At 40.4% G+C, this 17,587-nt stretch overlaps 1 protein-coding gene across 2 annotated transcripts in view; it reads left to right on the forward strand.

Annotated features, from left to right (window-relative positions):
- The window catches only part of PLD5 (phospholipase D family member 5), a 3,174,406-nt gene that overhangs the window by 2,478,489 nt on the left and 678,330 nt on the right, over positions 1 to 17,587 (forward strand). The window lies entirely within an intron of this gene.

The following is a 17,587-nucleotide window of genomic DNA, read 5'->3' on the forward strand; positions in this document are numbered from 1 at the left end:
AGTCATTGAATTACTAATGTGTATATAAAAAAACTCAAAATACTTATTGTGATCTGCATATTAGACAAAAACTGAATAAGAACAATTTTAATATTTCATTCCTATCCAATACCAATATATAAAATCAGTAAAAAACATGAAATTTGAATATGAAATACATATGTTATAAAAAATATGATGAATAAAATGATTTTAAAATAAGTTAATTCACAAATATACCACTGCCCTCTAGTGGAGTTACATAAAATTACATCCAAAGCTGCCCTTACAGCTTAGCTGATCTCAATTTTAAAACTGATGTGATGGACAACATATCATTTGGTTCCCTGTTGGTTTCTAAAATTATTTGCCAAAACAGTTCCCGGTACTCTAATTTTGCCTCCCACATACCCCCCTGAATTTCTTTTGGCAAAATTGTTCTTATTCAGTTTTTGTCTAATATGCAGATCACAATAAGTATTTTGAGTTTTTTTATATACACATTAGTAATTCAATGACTGGATTATCCAATAGTATTCCGTTTTGGAATAGTGTCATAGTATTTAAATGGAATTTGTGTTTTGCAGTAGTATCTGAGGAAGTGATTTATAGGAAAACGCAAACGTGTATTAGCAGTGTTAATTTGTATCAATAAACCGTGTTTGGTGATTCTCCGGCTCTCATTTGGCTGCTGGAGTGGATTGTGGCTGTTTTTGGTCTTCATTTGGGGCCATCTTTTGTTGTTACAAATTCTGCACAGTTGAGGTGCTATTGGCACATTTCTACAAAGCTAAGTACTTTTATTGCATAATTACATTGTTATACGCTGTTTAAGGTGCACTGCTGTTATCTTGAATTACTTATTGCCTTTCCTTACGTTTGTGGTAGCGTTTGACTCCAGACACTCCTTTACTGTGCTTTTACACTAGGAGGACTGGGATTATTCATCTAGTGGCAGTAGGCCTGGTCTATCTGAGTTGGGAAGCCCACAAGAGGGCTCTAAGTGTAGTTGTTTTATTGACAAAAGGACTCAGTAGTCAGTTTTCTGTATTTCCAGTGTATTTCCAATGCTGATATAAATTTTACACATTTTCATGGAGCTACTCACCATTCCAGTGCCCTGAACAGACACAAGCATCTAGACTGAGTGGCAGTGCTGTTAAATTTAGTATTTTATAGCCTAGTCTGCCTCCAACCTTTTCCCATAAAAACACCCTTAATAGCCTTCTGTTAACTCCTATTTGTCACACTCTGGACAGCATGGATATGCGATTTCTTAATCTGAATACAGACAGCCTGGTGAATATGGGTATCTTGAGACAATGTAACAATTGTCTCATGTTTACTGACAAGCATTTAATCTTTAAAGTAATGGATGCAGTATGCGAGGGGTGGACATACACAATATTTGTGAAGCCTAAACTCTTGCATAAAAGCAGACATAAGGTTGTCAAAACTATGCACACAGCACTCCCCACACATAGCAAACAACACGCATATAGACCAACATATGTCAAGGCACTTAAACACAATCTTCCTAAACAAAAAAGACCTACTATAACACCCATCTGCAAAGATTACCCTCAGCAAAACCAACAGCACTCAACAAAAGCAGCACCTAACAACATGCATATAGCCTCAATCAGTGGAGCCCCAAATACATGCCCATAGGCAAGCAAACACACTTCCCAGGACTCTATTCATAGGTGACTACATTGTATGACATACTGATGTCCCTCTAACTAGACTGATCAAGAAGAAGATAACAGTTAGTTGCCTATCTGGAGCCAGGATCAGCCAAATTACGCATGCACTCAGGTCATGGCACCACAGGTACCAGTATGATTCCATTATAGTATAGGTAAGTGTAAATTACCTGAAATGTAGCTGTCTAGATTATATGAGGAGAGATGTTATAGATCTCTCTGACTGTGTGGCACAGGCTGTTATGAGCCTAGCATTGAGCAGCATATTATCTTTACCAAGAATGATGCCACAATATGAACAAAAGGTGATTGATTTTAATAACTGGCTGAAATTACTGGTATCATTTGATGGCTAATAAATCATGTTGCTTTGCTAGAGATAGTCTGCATCTGGGGTTTTGAATACTGGCTAAAACATTATCCTTTCCCGTAGAGCCTTTTTTAGGCAATTCCTAATTGACAATCCTGCTGACATAGCAAAATCAATCCGAGTGAACCTCAAGATATTACTGCTCAATGCCAGGAGCCTAAACAAAAAGCTAAACTCCCTCCAAGTCCACCTCACTCTAGTGAATATAGCCATCAGTGCAGTTACCAAGACATGACATAAGCTACAGAGAGTACCCTGGCAGTGCCAGGTTTCAGTGCATTCACACTTTTAGACCAGTAGCTGCACAGGCAGCAACTAAATGTGGAGGTGTGTCGATATACATCAATAACAAGCATACCTCTAGGTTGGTTAAACAGGATGATGCACTAGAGTTTCTCCATGTGCAGGTCACCATAGATAAAATCCTGTACCATATCCTAGCAAGCCATAGGTCACATTCTATGTACCATGAAGCTCATAGCACATACTTAAACTTATTGGAGGCACTCACCATCCAACCTAACAACTTATTTATGGCTGATTTTAATTATCCTTCTATAGACTTGGAATCCTATACAGCCCCAAATCTGCAGACACAGAGATTCCTGGACTTTGTAATTGGAAACACCTTTAAAAATTTAGTGTATGTGCCCACAATAGGTTCCAACATATTGGACATTGTACTCACAAATTTGAAAAAAAGCTACACCACCCCAAATGTCACATCTTTCCTGGTAAGGTCTGACCATAAACTGTACATCCATGTCAATGACTGCATAAAGGCTGCTGTTTCTAAAAGAATTAAGCCCAAACCTAACATCAAAAGCAAACTACCCTGATGGCATCCCAGATTAAACAAGTTATACAGTAAAAGGAAACAAATCATAACTAAAATCAGCAAGTATAATTCCCATAAAGATAAGAACTCTTTTATCAAAATAAGCAGGCAGTTAAGAGTGCTAATTAAGTCCAATAAATCCAATTTTGAGGTCAAAATAACCTCCCAGGCAAAAGGCAACTCTAAGGCCTTCTTCAGCTATGTCAGAAACCTCAAAGGCAGCACACAACACTGTGGTTAACTGGTGTTTAATAGTGCAACAGTCACTGAGACAGGTGATATAGTGAAACTCCTGGTTGATAAATTAATTTCCATATTTAGCCCCCATTCATGCACAACCACCTCCCAAAACAAAAAATACCTTCAAACATAACCCCTCCAACTATAAATAGATAGATAGCACATCCTGGCTGCACTCACTAAGGCCAAGAATACAGCCTTAATGGACCCAGATAATATCCCAGTATGCCTCCTGAATAGTCTAAAACAGGGAATATTTGGGCCACTGGAATTATTATTTAATTATAGTCTTAAAGCAGGCTGTAACAGTGATCACTATTCATAAGGGTGGATCATTAAGAGATCCCGGAAACTACAGACCCATTAGTTTGACTAGTCTTATCTGCAAAGCCATAGAAAGAATTATCATGGAAATTATCAACAAAGACATAAGAGACCTTCAGACACTGGATCTATCCTAGTTTGGCTTTGTCAAAGGAAGGTCATGCCTACTGAACCTGGTGGACTTCTTTGAGAGGGTCGCCAAGGCAATGGATGAGGATAAAACAGTGCATACTTCCTGCATTAAGCTGGCTAAGGCATTTGATATAATACCTCACTCTGGCATTAACAATATTACAGAAATAGACATAAACCCCTATATAACATGCTGGATAGCCAGCTGGCTCACAGATAGGACCCAGGAAGATAGTATTGGTGAGACCACCTCCTCAAAGAGGCCAGTCAGCAGTGGCGTCCCTGAAGCCTCTGTGCTGAGCCCTCTCCTCTTTGGCATCTACTTCTCAGAGGTCAAGGCTAATGTCAAAGGCTTCTGGCTGGCCAGGTTTGCAGATGATTTCAAACAGGAAGCAGTCATAGAATTCCCCTCAATACACTAACATCTTACAAGAGGGTCTAACATAGAGAAATGACTGGTGCCAAAGCCATGGCTTAAAACTCAATGCAAAAAAATGCATTACTGTAGCTTTTGGGAAGACAGCCACATTATGAAGCTATGTCATCAATAAGACACCCCTAAGAGTTAACCTACTAGTCAGGGATGTGGGAACTCATGTAGACAGTGACCTGGCCTTCAACACGTATCCAAGGTAGTAAGGAAATCCTTCTGTGTCACTCAGCTTATAAGTGTGTGGCAACTAGGTCCAGAAAAGGTATTGTACCACTATACTCGGCCCTCAAACAACCCATCATTGCATATAATCCCCTCTTTGATATGTACCTGACCAGACTATGCAGCAACTGGAACATTCATAAAGGTTCATTACAAAAAGAATACAGAGCATAAACGCAATGCCCTGTGTGGATTAACTCAAATCCCTATCTCTGTACTCAGTCTACTACAGACTACTGACAGGTGATCTATGCCTGGCATACAGGGCATCCCTGTACCCTGCTCTGATGAACCTTTTCACATCCACAAAGCAAACAGCATCACGACTATTAAATCTAAAGGCCTAAATTTTGTTTGCAGCATAAACAGGACATAATGGAGAAACAGATATGTATCTCAGAGAATTCCTTTTCTCTGGAACAGGGTTCCCATCCATGTGAATCAAAGTCCCTTCCTAACCCTATTTAAGCATAACTTGTACCATTAGATGGAAAATCAAACATTTACCCCTGATCTAGCACCTACATCTCTGATGGTCAGAGACAGTCTGCAAATCATGCCTTAACCAACAATACCCCCTATATAAAATATCTAAAACATATAACCTGTAGGACACATTTGGGTTGCTAGGCTTATAAAGGCCCTAGTGGTCAAGTACAGACAATAAGCTGCTTAAAATGTGACACGCTATCAGAGAAGAGAAAAGTTACACACCAGCCTTCAGAGACACCTGCAGTTTACCTCCTCTTTGCTTTTTACTGCTCTAAATACTTTAGATAATTGTAGTAGCTATTTTTATATCCTATTTCATAGTGCTTGAGTACTAGTAACATTGCCACAGCCAAGACTGCATTACATTGTTTACATGTGTTTTTACTCATGCAAGTTCACCCTGGTGAGCTGCTTTCATGTTTAAACATCCTTGAGCATCCAGTGATGTATCAGTGCAGTTGTACTGATCCCACTCTGCAGAGTATACCTTATCACTAGTTTACAGTGGTGTACCTTTACTTTTAGGTTTTGCCTTTTAACAGGCACAGCAAAAGTCTGCCTCAGGCAATTTGCTTACCTTCATTGGACTGAGTGTGCAGAATCACTTGGTTTGAGAAGGTTCAGACTGATTGTTTCCCACTAATTCCTGCAGAATACCTAAAAATTTCTGCTAACACTATTGCACATCCAGTCTCCATCCTCCATCCAGTCAATGCAGGAATCCTATATTCCTACCATCTGGAAAAAATGCCATATCATCCTTATCCACAAAGGTGACATGCAAAGATATCTCATTTCAGACCCTTTGCCATCTTATGCCCCTTCTCAGAAATATTGTAAAATGTGTTCATCAACAAATACTCCATCATCACTTAAAGGAACAATTACTAATGGATACCCAACACTGTTTTAGACCTGCCCATATTATGGCAATTGCCCTCCTAACTTTTACAGATAACATAAATAAAGCCAGGAATAGTAGTAAACTTGTACCTTTGTTATTTGTAAAGTTATCAAATGTTTTCAACACTGTGTCTCAAAAAACTGCTATGAGATGACAAAAGACAAGTGCTTACTTTTCAACTGTTTTCTGCACTTCTGGTTAACTAAAACAATATTTGCTGCATATCTGTTTAAACTGTGCAACTGTATTTTAGGCTTAGTGAATTGAGTCCTTACCTTTGCTTTGATCTTTGTCTTCTTTTTGTTTATCATTGTGTTCTGTTTATTTTACTTGTTGCTACACTTGAAAATACCCTATCATAGAGTTGAATCTAGTACGGTTGTGACCTTTAGAGCTTGTAGTTCAGTTAATCTTTTCTCTTGAGAGGCTTAGCTGTTGCTTCATGGGAGGAGTTTCAGTTTGGTCTGATCTAGCTAGAGTTACTGCTATAGGGCTATTGTTAAGGGGTTTCTGATTGGATAATTTGAACTTTGGCTGGTTCTTGTTTCCCTGCCTTAAATAGCCAGTGTTTAAACTAGTTTGTGCTTGTTTTCTCAAAGCTGCAGTGAGGTAGGCCTTCTGCCCTTGCTCTGCTGTTTTCTAAAAATCTGCTGTGAGACTACAAAAGATAACTGCTTATTTTCAGATATTTTCTGCACTTCTGATTAACAAAAACAATATTTGCTGCATATCTCTTTAAACTGTGCAACTGTATTTTAGGCTTAGTGAATTGAATCCTTACCTCTTTTCTGATCATTGCCTCCTTTTTGTTTCTCTGCTTGTTTTGTTCATTTTACTTGTTACCACACTTGAAAGACATTAGCATAGAGCTGAATCTAGTACTGTTTGTGACCTTTGGAGCTTGTAGTACAGTTAATATTTTGTTTAGAGAGACCTAGCTGTTGCTTCGTGGGAGGGAATTTCAGTTTAGCCTGACCTTGCTGGAATTACTGCTACAGGGCTCTGTTTGGGGTGTTTTTGATTGGATTATTTGAACTTTGGCTGGTTCCTGTTTCTATTCCTTAAATAGTGTTGAATCCAGTTTGTGTTTGTTCAAAGCTCCAGTGAGTTAGGCCTTCTGCCCTTGCGCTGCTGTTTTCCAAAAAAATAGCTGTGAGACTACAAAAGATGAGTCCTTATTTTCAACTTTCTGCACTTCTGATTAAATAAAACAACATTTGCTGCATATCTCTTTAAACTGTGCAACTGTATTTTAGGCTTAGTGAATTGAATCCTTACCTCTGTTCTGATCTTTTATCCCCACCCACCCTCTCAACTTTTATAGTCTTAAAATCTTGTTTCCTGACCTACCCTCTCAACTGTTGTTATGGTCTTAAAGCTTGTTGGCTTTTGGGTTGCCTGCCTCAACTATAAATTTGATATTGGACACTCCACCCAGTCCCATTGCATCAGCTCATTCTATAGAGTAGAGTGTGATCAGTTGTGAAGGCCCTTTAGGTTCTTAACCTTGAATTAACTTCTGTCGCCTCACTTTCTACTTAAAAAAAAATGCTCTTCCTACTTCATTTTGCTGGTTGTGCTTAGATGTTCAACTGCATTTTGCCACATTTGTTACGGCTTGTCAGTAGCCTGTTTAAATTGATGACAGTATTCTACTGAATTGCTGCTTTATTGGAGCTGTTTTTTACTATTGTGATTGTGAGCTAATATATCACATTTGCACTGTTTTAAAGTAATTTACTGATTAACTGCATTTCATTACTGTTTAACTGTATTTCATTGCTATTTACTGCAATTCATTATTGTTTAACTGCATTTTACTGCATTTCATTACTGTTTAACTGTATCTTTTCATACAGTGAATTCTGTTTTTGTCTGTAAGTGGTTAATCTGTGCTTTTCTGTGAGTTTTACTGTGTTCTTAACTCTTAAATTGAGTAGCAGAGTCTGGATACAGGTTTGCTGCATCCAAAGCTGTTTTTGCCTTCTGTGTTTCAGGAAGCCATCTTGTGTTGGTAGGGGCCTAGCTTCTCTGCTAATGAGAGTAGCAGGGTTGCCTGGACCTTGTCTGGCACAAGCTGATTGATAAAGAAAGCATGGGCTAGCAGGATTCGCTAGATTTCTGGGTTATTAGAAACTTCAATTTTTTGCGATATTTAAAGCCCGCGTTTGAGCTGGTTTGGACTGGTTAGCACATCACGTACTGCAGTTGCACTGTTTTTAAGCCATTGCAAGGTATTCCAGCTACAAATTTCCCCTTGTAGCACTTGTGCGATCACCTAGTAGTACTCCTCTTAGAACTTCCACCCTTTACCCCCTTAACTGTCTCTGGCCTCTCTCCCTCAGATTCAGACAAATATGGATGGACAATTTCCTATGATTTCTTCTGCTAGTCTGGTTGATATGGGCATTGTGAGACAGTGTAGCAACTGCCTAATATATACAGACAACCCACTACTGCTACCACCTAGAAACACAATTTGTGAGAAATGCAATTGCATTAAGAACCTAGAGTCTATGCTCTCTCCCTCACAAGTCAGTGTATCTGGCGCTGAGAAGGTTGTCAACACAAACACCACACGTCAAACACCACCAACACCTGCACAACACACACCCACATATGGGAGGTCCTCAACAAAAACATACCCAAACAAAAGAGACCTCCAATGCAAAAACACATGTGAACTCCACTGCCAACCATACCACACATTACACAGTCCACACACCTCTGTCTCACAACCACTAAGGTCTAAACATAAACCCAGCATATTAGTCATAGGAGACTCCATTGTAAGATACACAGATGTGCCCCTCACCAGGCTGGATAAGGAGGAAGCCACAGTTAGTTGTTTGTCAGATGCCAGAATCCGCCATATCACCTATGCACTCAGGCCTCTCAACAGCAGGTACTGTTATGACTCTGTCATAGTCCATGTTGGCATGAATGACTTGAGACATACTTCCCTAGAATATATGAAGAGAGACATGATCGAGCTCACTGAATATGTGTCCCAGGCAGGTATGTCCCTAGCCTTAAGCAGCATCCTACCATCACCCAGAATGATGCCTCAATACAAACAAAAAATGATCCACCTTTACAATTCACCTAGTTTCTGGTGTCATTCCAAGGGGATCCAGTACCCGAGAGCCTAGGAAGACATGATTGACAGAACTTGATGCTATCCCAGAGATGGCCAGCATCTGTCTCCCTTGGGCTTCAGGCTTCTGGCAAAGGCTCTTGCCTCCCCATAGTGCCTTTTTAGGCAATGCCATGATATCAAAACTACCAACATGAAGATTTCATCAAAACTCACATTAAAGGTTGTGCTGCTAAACGCGAGGAGTCTAAACATGAAACTCCACTCATTGCAAGCATTTTTAACTCTGGAAGATGCTGACATTTGTGCAGCCACAGAAGCAATGTTCAAAGCTGCAGAGAGCACCCCAGCCATACCAGGTTGGTCATCCTATCATACATTCAGACTCCAAACCATAGGCAGCAAAGCAAAAGGAGGTGGATTTGCTATATATATTAAAGGCATACACACCTCCAGGCTGGTCAAACAGTTTGATGCACAGGAGACACTCCAGGTGCAGTTAACCATTGACAGACCCCTATTCAAATCATAGCTAGCTACTGGCCCCCAACGTTGACTCAAGATGCCCACGCCACCTATCTGGACCTCTTCAAATCTATCAAGATTCAACCCTTTACCCTGATCCTGGGTGACTTTAACTATACAACCATAGATTGGAAGAACTACTCATGCCAAGACACAAATGTCCAGAGATTCCTTGATTTTTGTCAGTGCAAATGCATTGGACCGGCTGGTTGACACCCCCACAAGAAGTGATAATATCTTGCATTTGGTATTAGCCAGCAAGAGTAACCACTGCAGCATCCCTGCAGTGTCATCCTCTCTGGTAAGATCTGGCCATAAATCAGTTAGTTTCAAAGTCGCCATCTTTCCTGACACCCCCTAGCTTGGGTCAAACAAAAAAAAATTTCCAAAGCTGATTACAACCTCCTGAGGGAAGGTATAAATAGTTTTATAGCCCCCTCCCCCACCATAGGAACTGGCACATACTGTATGCCCAAACCTACACCAAAGTACTATACGAGCATTTACATAGCTGCATAGTATCAGAAATACCTGACAGAACAAAATCATCCTCCTCAAGGAAGAGTAAACTTGTCTGGTGGACATCTGCAATAAATAAACTCTATAATAAAAGGAAAAAAATTGCTTCCCAGGACCAAGAAGGAGCAGGTGCCTAATTGGAAGCAATCTCTCTCCTTAGCCTGAACAAGCAAATAAGAGCACTAGTGAAATCCTCCAAAGCGAACTTCAAGTCCAAACTGGCCACATCTACTAATGACAGTCATAATGCCTTCTTCACATATGTCTTCAGTCTCAAAGGAAGCACTCAGATCTGCTCAAACTGGTGGTCAAGGACACCGCAAACACAAACGCTGTAGATATAGGCAACCTGCCAACAAACAGTGTGGGAGGGTGGCCTAATGGTTAAGGTGTTTGCCTTACAAACACAAGGTGCAGGGTTTGAGTCTCACAAGGGATAATTGGCTAGGCTTAAAATGGCTCTCAAGGGCACTTAGCTTAGTACTAATCTATGAACCTATGAACAGGTTCAGTGAAAACTTCACCCCTCTATCTCCCCATCAGTAAATCAGGACATCCCCTGCACCTGCCCTCCCTCCTTTTATCTCTAGGGAGCAAGTCATCACTGCTCTCTCAAAGACAAAAAATACAGCCTCCATGGGACCAAATAACATCCCAGGCTGCATCCTACATGAACTCAGGCAGGAACTTGCAGCACCATTAGGTACCCTATTTAACCAAAGCTTGAGTACTACCTTCATCCCAGCTGAGTGGAGGATAGCCATTGTCATCCCTTTGCACAAAGGTGGAGCATCTACCAATCCAGGAAATTATGGACCCATCAACCTAACTAGCCTGATCTGTAAGGCCATGGAGCAGATTATCATTGACCTCATTTACAAGGACATTGGCAACCGCCAAACACTCGATCCCACACAGTTTGGTTTCATTAAGGGGTGGTCATGCCTGTTAAATTTGGTCATCTTCTTTGAAACAGTCACCAAAGCCATGGACGAGAGGAAGGCAGTGCACACCAAATACCTTGACCTGGCCAAAGCCTTCGATACTATTCCCCACTTTGGTATAATAAATATATCTCAACTAGGCATCAATCTGTATATTACCAGATGGGTAGCAAACTGGCTCTCTGATAGAACCCACCAAGTCAAAATAGGGGAAGCCACCTCAAGCAGTAGATCCATAATGACCAGTGTACCCCAGGGATTGTTCTTGGTTCCTCTGTTGTTTGGGATATACTTTTCTGAGGTGCAGGCCAAAACCAGTGGGCTACAGCCGACCAAGTTTGCAGATGACTACAAGTTGGAAGCTCTCATCAATTCCCCTAGTGATGTGGACATCCTCCAAGAGGGTCTCACCCAAACAAATGACTAGTGCCAGAAACATGTCCTCAAACTGAATGCCAAGAAATGCATCATCATCGCCCTTGGGGTGAGTGATGTCCCCACAAATTATCACATTAATAACAAGGTCCTAAGCACTCAGTCAGTCTTGAGGGACGTGAGCACCCAGGTTGATAGCAAACTGACTTCTGGCCACCATATTGCCTCTGTTGCACAGAAAGCTTTCTACATGGCCCACCTCATTAGTAAGGGTATCTCATCCAGGGACAAAGAGGCCATAAAATCCCTGTATGCTTCCCTTATAGGACTCATTATTGAGTACAATGCTCCTTTTGGCATGTACTTCACAAAGTAGATGCATCATTTGGAGAGACCACAGAAGTTCCTCTCCAGGAGAATTCAGGGCCTCAAACATCTACCCTACACAGATAGGCTAAAAAACATGTCCCTCTACTCAGTCTCATACAGACTCCTGAGAGGTGACCTCTGTCTGGCATAAAAAGCAATCTCAGACCCTGCCTTGATGGGACTGCTGCATATCCGCAAGTCAAACTCCACTGAAATAAAAATAACCCTCACACATGACCTCAAGCAGTCTGTGACATGAATAGGACTTGTCGGCAGGACAGATTTGTGTCCCAGAGACTCCCCCTTCTGTGGATTAGACTCCCTCTCCACATCAAGCAGAGTACCTCATTAACCCTTTTTAAGCGCAACCTGGACAACTGGATGGGGAACAGAAAATACACAACTGGGATTCCATCTGTGTCCCTGCTAGACAGGAGCATCAGGGGCTGGGCTAAATTCCTGACTAGGCTTGTAAGGTCCTCAGGGCCAATAGCCTGTTAACTTGCTATGATCTTGTGATCCTATGATCCTACTACAACCATTCACAATAGGTGTTTCACAACCTACTATTCAATAGTTTAATAACTGCTTGTCAGAATGCTACCAGGCAGTCAAATGGAATTCTACCCTTTCCCTTAGCTGCCCATCATTACAGGTGTACCACAAGTCTCTGTCCTTGGTCTTGTTCTATTTAATATCTTTATAAACAACCATAGGTTCATAGCCTCATAATAGGCTAATGACCACCAGGGTCACTAGTCATGCAAATCAACCCATTTTTTCCCCGAGAGTTCCTTAGATGACTCTATGGTGGGGTATGTTAGTAAAGAGCTAGCTAAGGGTTATGCGGGTCATATGTTAGTTGAGGATTAGTTTCCTTACTGTTGACCTCTATCCATCAGAGACATGAGGACCAGAACAGGGGTGAATTTGTGATTTCCCATCTAATAATTAAGGTTTCTGTTGAATAAGGTCAGGGATGAACCCTGTTTCACATAGATGAGAACTTATTCCGTAGCGCAAGGATCCTTTGAGATACATATCAGTCCCTCCAGCAGGTTCTATTTATGTTGTAGACCAAGTTCAGATACTTGGATCTAATATTTCTGGTGTTGTTTGTCTTGCAGATGTGCAAGAGATCCATCACAGCTGGAAATGAGGATGCCTTATATGTTAGGCATTGATTGCCTCTCGGTAACCTCTCAGCTACCTAACTATTACAAGTTTAGCAAAAAATATATATGATAGCAGGGTAAAGGTTGGTAAGACAAAAATAAGAATAAAATAAATGAAGGAATACCAAACCAACAGGCTAAAATCCAGGAACTTTAATAGATGTATCCAAAAGAGTGATAAGTGCTTTCACGGTGACCACACTGCTTCATCAGACAACATTAACTAAGAAATACAAGACTTTTATACAAAGTATGACCAAAACAAGCCCTTAATTATGATTTGTTTTGGTCATACTTTGTATAAAAGACTTGTATTTCTTAGTTAATGTTGTCTGATGAAGTGGTGTGGTCACCGTGAAAGTGCTTAGGTTCATAGGTTCATAGATTAGTACTAAGCTAACTGCCTTTACTAGCCATTTTAAGCCTAGCCAATTATCCCTTGTGAGATTCAAACCCTGCACCTTGTGTTTGTAATGCAGACACCTTAATGCCACCCTCCCAACCCACTTGCTTATCACTCTTTTGGATACATCTATTAAAGTTCCTGGATTTTAGCCTGTTGGTTTGGTATTGCAAGTTTAGTTGAGTTTTCTGGATTGATTTTTATTTAGAGGGAGACAGCTTTGTGGTCCGACTTCAGCAATGAGGATGTGACTCGGGGGTGGGGGTACAATTTTCTCCCATGTTGGTGAGTACTAGGTCCAATATGTTTGATTATTTGGTTAGACAGTGCAAAGGATATTTGTGTTGATAAAGTCCAGAAAACATTATGCCTGTGAGTAAGAAGCAGTGTACGTTTCCCAGTCTATAAAGGGGTAAAGGGGTAGTTAAAGTCTCCCATGACTAGGGTATTTGATTGCATGGTAAGCACCTCTAGTAGGGTTAAGTAAGAGTTGTGAGCTTTGTGAGTCTTACAGAGATGTATAGCTGGCTAGGAAATAGTAGAGAACCTTGTATATGGAGACATGGATGTGGATGATCATCCTGTTTAACCAAACTGTATTTGCTGCTAACGTAGATTGAGAGACCTCCCCCTTTAGCCCTTGTCTGTGCTGTTGATGGTCTAAATGTGTGGAAGACACCGTAGCCTTCCACTGCCACAGTACTTTCTGTGGCTTTAAACCAAGTCTCGGTAACAGTACAGATGTCTACATTCTCCTGAGTGAGGAGAGCTTGTAGGGTGTGGAGCTTCTTGTTTAGGCTCCTAGCACTGAGCAGTAACACGTTAAGGTAGCGTTGTTTTTTTTTTTTTTTTTGCTATATTGGTAGTTTTGTTGTTTTGACATTGCCTAAAAAGGCTATAAATGGATGGATAAAATTTAAGTCAATATCTGAAAGCTCGGTGGAATATTTGAAGTTTATTAGGCAAAGTAAATCATACAATCTAAGCAAAAATGAGTTGGTAACACTTAATAGGTTACATGAAGCCAACAAGGATTATGCGTTTACTCAGGCTAAGGGAGGTAATTGGGTCATTATGACCAGAGCTGATTATATCAAAATGGTAAGGGATGTATTACTAGATGGTAACACATCAAAAATTAGGTAACAGTTTTTTGGCAGAGTATAATTCTGCTCTGCTTGAATTGTTGGAGCATGGGGAAGGTTTACATTTTCTTTCTTCGTCTAATGTCAGGAAGTTGCACATAAAACACCCCGAGGATGCTAAGTTTTTTTGCCACAAAAATTTGGAAAATCCCCTGGGGAGGCTCCTCATATCAGGAACTGGGGCTTATTTGCAAAATGTAGGTATTTTTTGGATGCTCATTTGAAAACATATTTGCCCAAGGTTCTTTCACATATTAAGAATACAAAGGAATTTTCAGACCTGGTTAAGGGAATGGATTGGCAGAGTACTTTTTATTGGGCCTGTGTGGACGTTAGGGCATTATACACAAGCATCAATATTAAATGGGGTTTGGAAGTAGTAGGAAAAATGTTGGGTGAAGACCCTCACACGTTATTTTTGATCCAGCTATTTGAGTTTTCTCTTATGCATGATTATTTTGTGTTTGAGAAGGAGACGTTTTTTGCAGAAGATGGGTACTGCGATGGGGGCTTCATATGCCCTTTCGTATGCCATTATTTTCATGGGTTATTTTGAAAATTTGTTTATTTATAACAACAGATTTTATTCCCAGCATGTTGTCATCTATAAGCGTTATATAGATGACTTAATTTTTATATGCAAGGATGATATGGAGGAGTTTGATGGGTTTATGGAAGAGCTGGATAAAAATATATGTGGTTTAAAATTTACTTATAGTATACAAAGGGAAATGATGCAGCTCCTTGACATTATTGTTAGAAGAAATCAGGTACATTTTAGCCATTATCTAAAAAACGGCTGTAAATATTTTTTTTCTGCTAGTAGCATGCATCACCCACATCTTTTAAGCTCATTGCCTTGTGGAGAGTTTTAACATATTTTTAATAATACATCGGATAAGTTGCAGTTAAATTCTGAGTTTGATAAAGTTAGGAATAAGTTATTAAGTAGAGGTTATTCTATGGGTGTTTTAAAAAAAGGGTGAGATGAAAGCAAGGGGAAGTGTAACAGTTGGAAATGTGCATGAATGGGTTAGAGGCCGCAGTGAGGAAGTGCGGGTAAATAGGGGAGTAGAAAGAGATAGTGAAGAAAAAATCTTTTTTGTTAGCAAATTTCCCCTTTTTTAAACAAATTGAGAGAACTGATCAGCAGTCTCTGGCCTGTCATTAGTCAGTGTGAAATGTTGAGTAATATTTTTCCTAAAAGGGTTATTTTTTCTTATGGAAGATTTTTTAATCTGAAGGAAGTTTTAAACTTGAGAAAATTTCCAGTGAATGGAGCCCGTTTGGGCTTCTTCCCCTGTGGGAGATGTAATGTATTTGTTAGAATAAAAAATCTGAATGGCAGTAGGATTATTGGTAGGAATTACAGAGCTGCTGATCATTTTGATTGTCGTTCATGTGGTGTGGTATATATTATAGGTTGTGGATGCACACCCACAAAATGGTATGTGGGTCAAACCAAAAGAGTAGTCAAGAAACGAATATTAAAACATTTGGGGGACATTAGGAATGCTAATTAAGATAATCCTGTGGCTCAGCATTTCCATTTCGCACATGCAGGTTCAGATAGCAGTTTTTTCTGTAGCATTTTAGCTAAACCTTTTGATAATCAGGTGGGTGATTTTATACATAAATTACTGCAGATGGAAATAAAGTTTATTATTAATTTCAAAATTTTCAACCAAATGATTTAAATGTGGAGATGAATCTTAACACTTGACATTTGTGATTCATTATGACGTTTGAACAAGGTGTTATTCAAATATGTTTTGTATATGTTATTTGTATTTATGTGAAAGGGTTGTGTGTTAATGGGGGGGGGGGTGATGTGCAACACCGATTCTGGAAGTATTGTAATTGAAGCACTTTAATCTTGAGCACCTTTAACAAGATGATTATGAGGTGTTAATTTGTTTATGTATAAAAAGACTGCATGGATGGTGTGAGTTATTCCTTTGAAGGCATTGGCTGAGGTACCAGAAGCACCACTAAATAGTGTATTATTTATTTATTTATTTGAAGTTTGTTAACTGGGAAAGTCCATTGAGCCAAGATGAGCCCTTTTTCAATGGAGGCCCAATGAGAAAAGCTCCTTAATGAATATGAACAAGAATCAGCAAGAAATAGTAATAAAAAATCAATATCATGGAACTTATAAACAAAGGCACTGGCAACCTCAAAACACTGGACCCCAACCAGTTTGGGTTTGTGAAGGGCCAATCTTGTCTCCTGAACCTGACTGACTTCTTCGAATCAGTCTCCAGAGCCGTGGACGAGGGTAAGGCAGTCCACACAGACTATCTAGACCTCGCCAAGGCCTTTGACACCATCCACCACTCTGGAATCATAGATAAACTTACTAATCTGGGAAATAATCCCTACATCACTCGATGGGTTGCCAACTGGCTTACTGACAGAACCCACACTGTAAAAGTAGCTGACTCCAAATCCAGCTCCAGACAAGTGACAAGTGGAGTACCTCAGGGTTCAGTCCTGGGACCTCTCTTGTTTGGTATCTACTTCTCTGAAGCATAGGCCAACACTAAGGGACTCTGGATAACAAAGTTCACAGATGACTGCAAACTGGGAGCCATTATTGAATCCCCAAATGATGTCGATACTTTACAAAAGGGCCTTACAGAAACAGATGCTTGGTGCCAGAGCCATGGGCTCAAGCTCAATGCCAAGAAATGTATAGTTATCCCCTTTGGGAAAAATCATGTACCCATGAATTACCACATAGGGGGCAGTACACTAAACACTGAAAGTGTGATAAGAGACTTGGGGACACAGGTGGACAGTGGTCTCACCTTCAATAACCACATCGCCACAGCAGTCAGGAAATCCTTCTATGTGGCACACCTCATCACTAAGGGCTTTTCATCCAGAAAAAAGGATGTCATTGTCCCACTGTGCTCATCCCTCATTAGACCCATTCTAGAATACAACGCCCCATTTGGTATGTACCTCTCAAGATATCTGCAACAACAGGAAAGGCCGCAGAAATACCTCACTAAAAGAATCACAGGCCTAAAGCAGATGCCTTATGCTGACCGCCTTATAAAACTCCAGCTATACTCTGTCGCATATCGTCTACTCCAAGGCGATCTCTGCTTAACATACAAGGCCATGTCAAACCCAGAGCTGTTGGACATGGTACACTCAAAGAAATCCCAATTCCTCAGAGCCACATTCTCCAGGGATCTAAACCTTGTCATCACAATAAACAAAACATGCTGGAGGGATAGGTTCCTGACCCAGAGACTCCATAGACTCTGGAATAGACTGCCCATACATGTGAAGCAGAGCACCTCTTTGGCCCTCTTCAAAAGGAACCTTGATGATTGGATGGGAGAAAGGAAATTCACCCCAGGGATCACGTCAGTCACCCT

The sequence above is a fragment of the Protopterus annectens genome, chromosome 1.part2 (assembly GCF_019279795.1).
Source record: "Protopterus annectens isolate FY-2018-M chromosome 1.part2, PAN1.0, whole genome shotgun sequence".
NCBI lineage: Eukaryota > Metazoa > Chordata > Ceratodontiformes > Protopteridae > Protopterus > Protopterus annectens.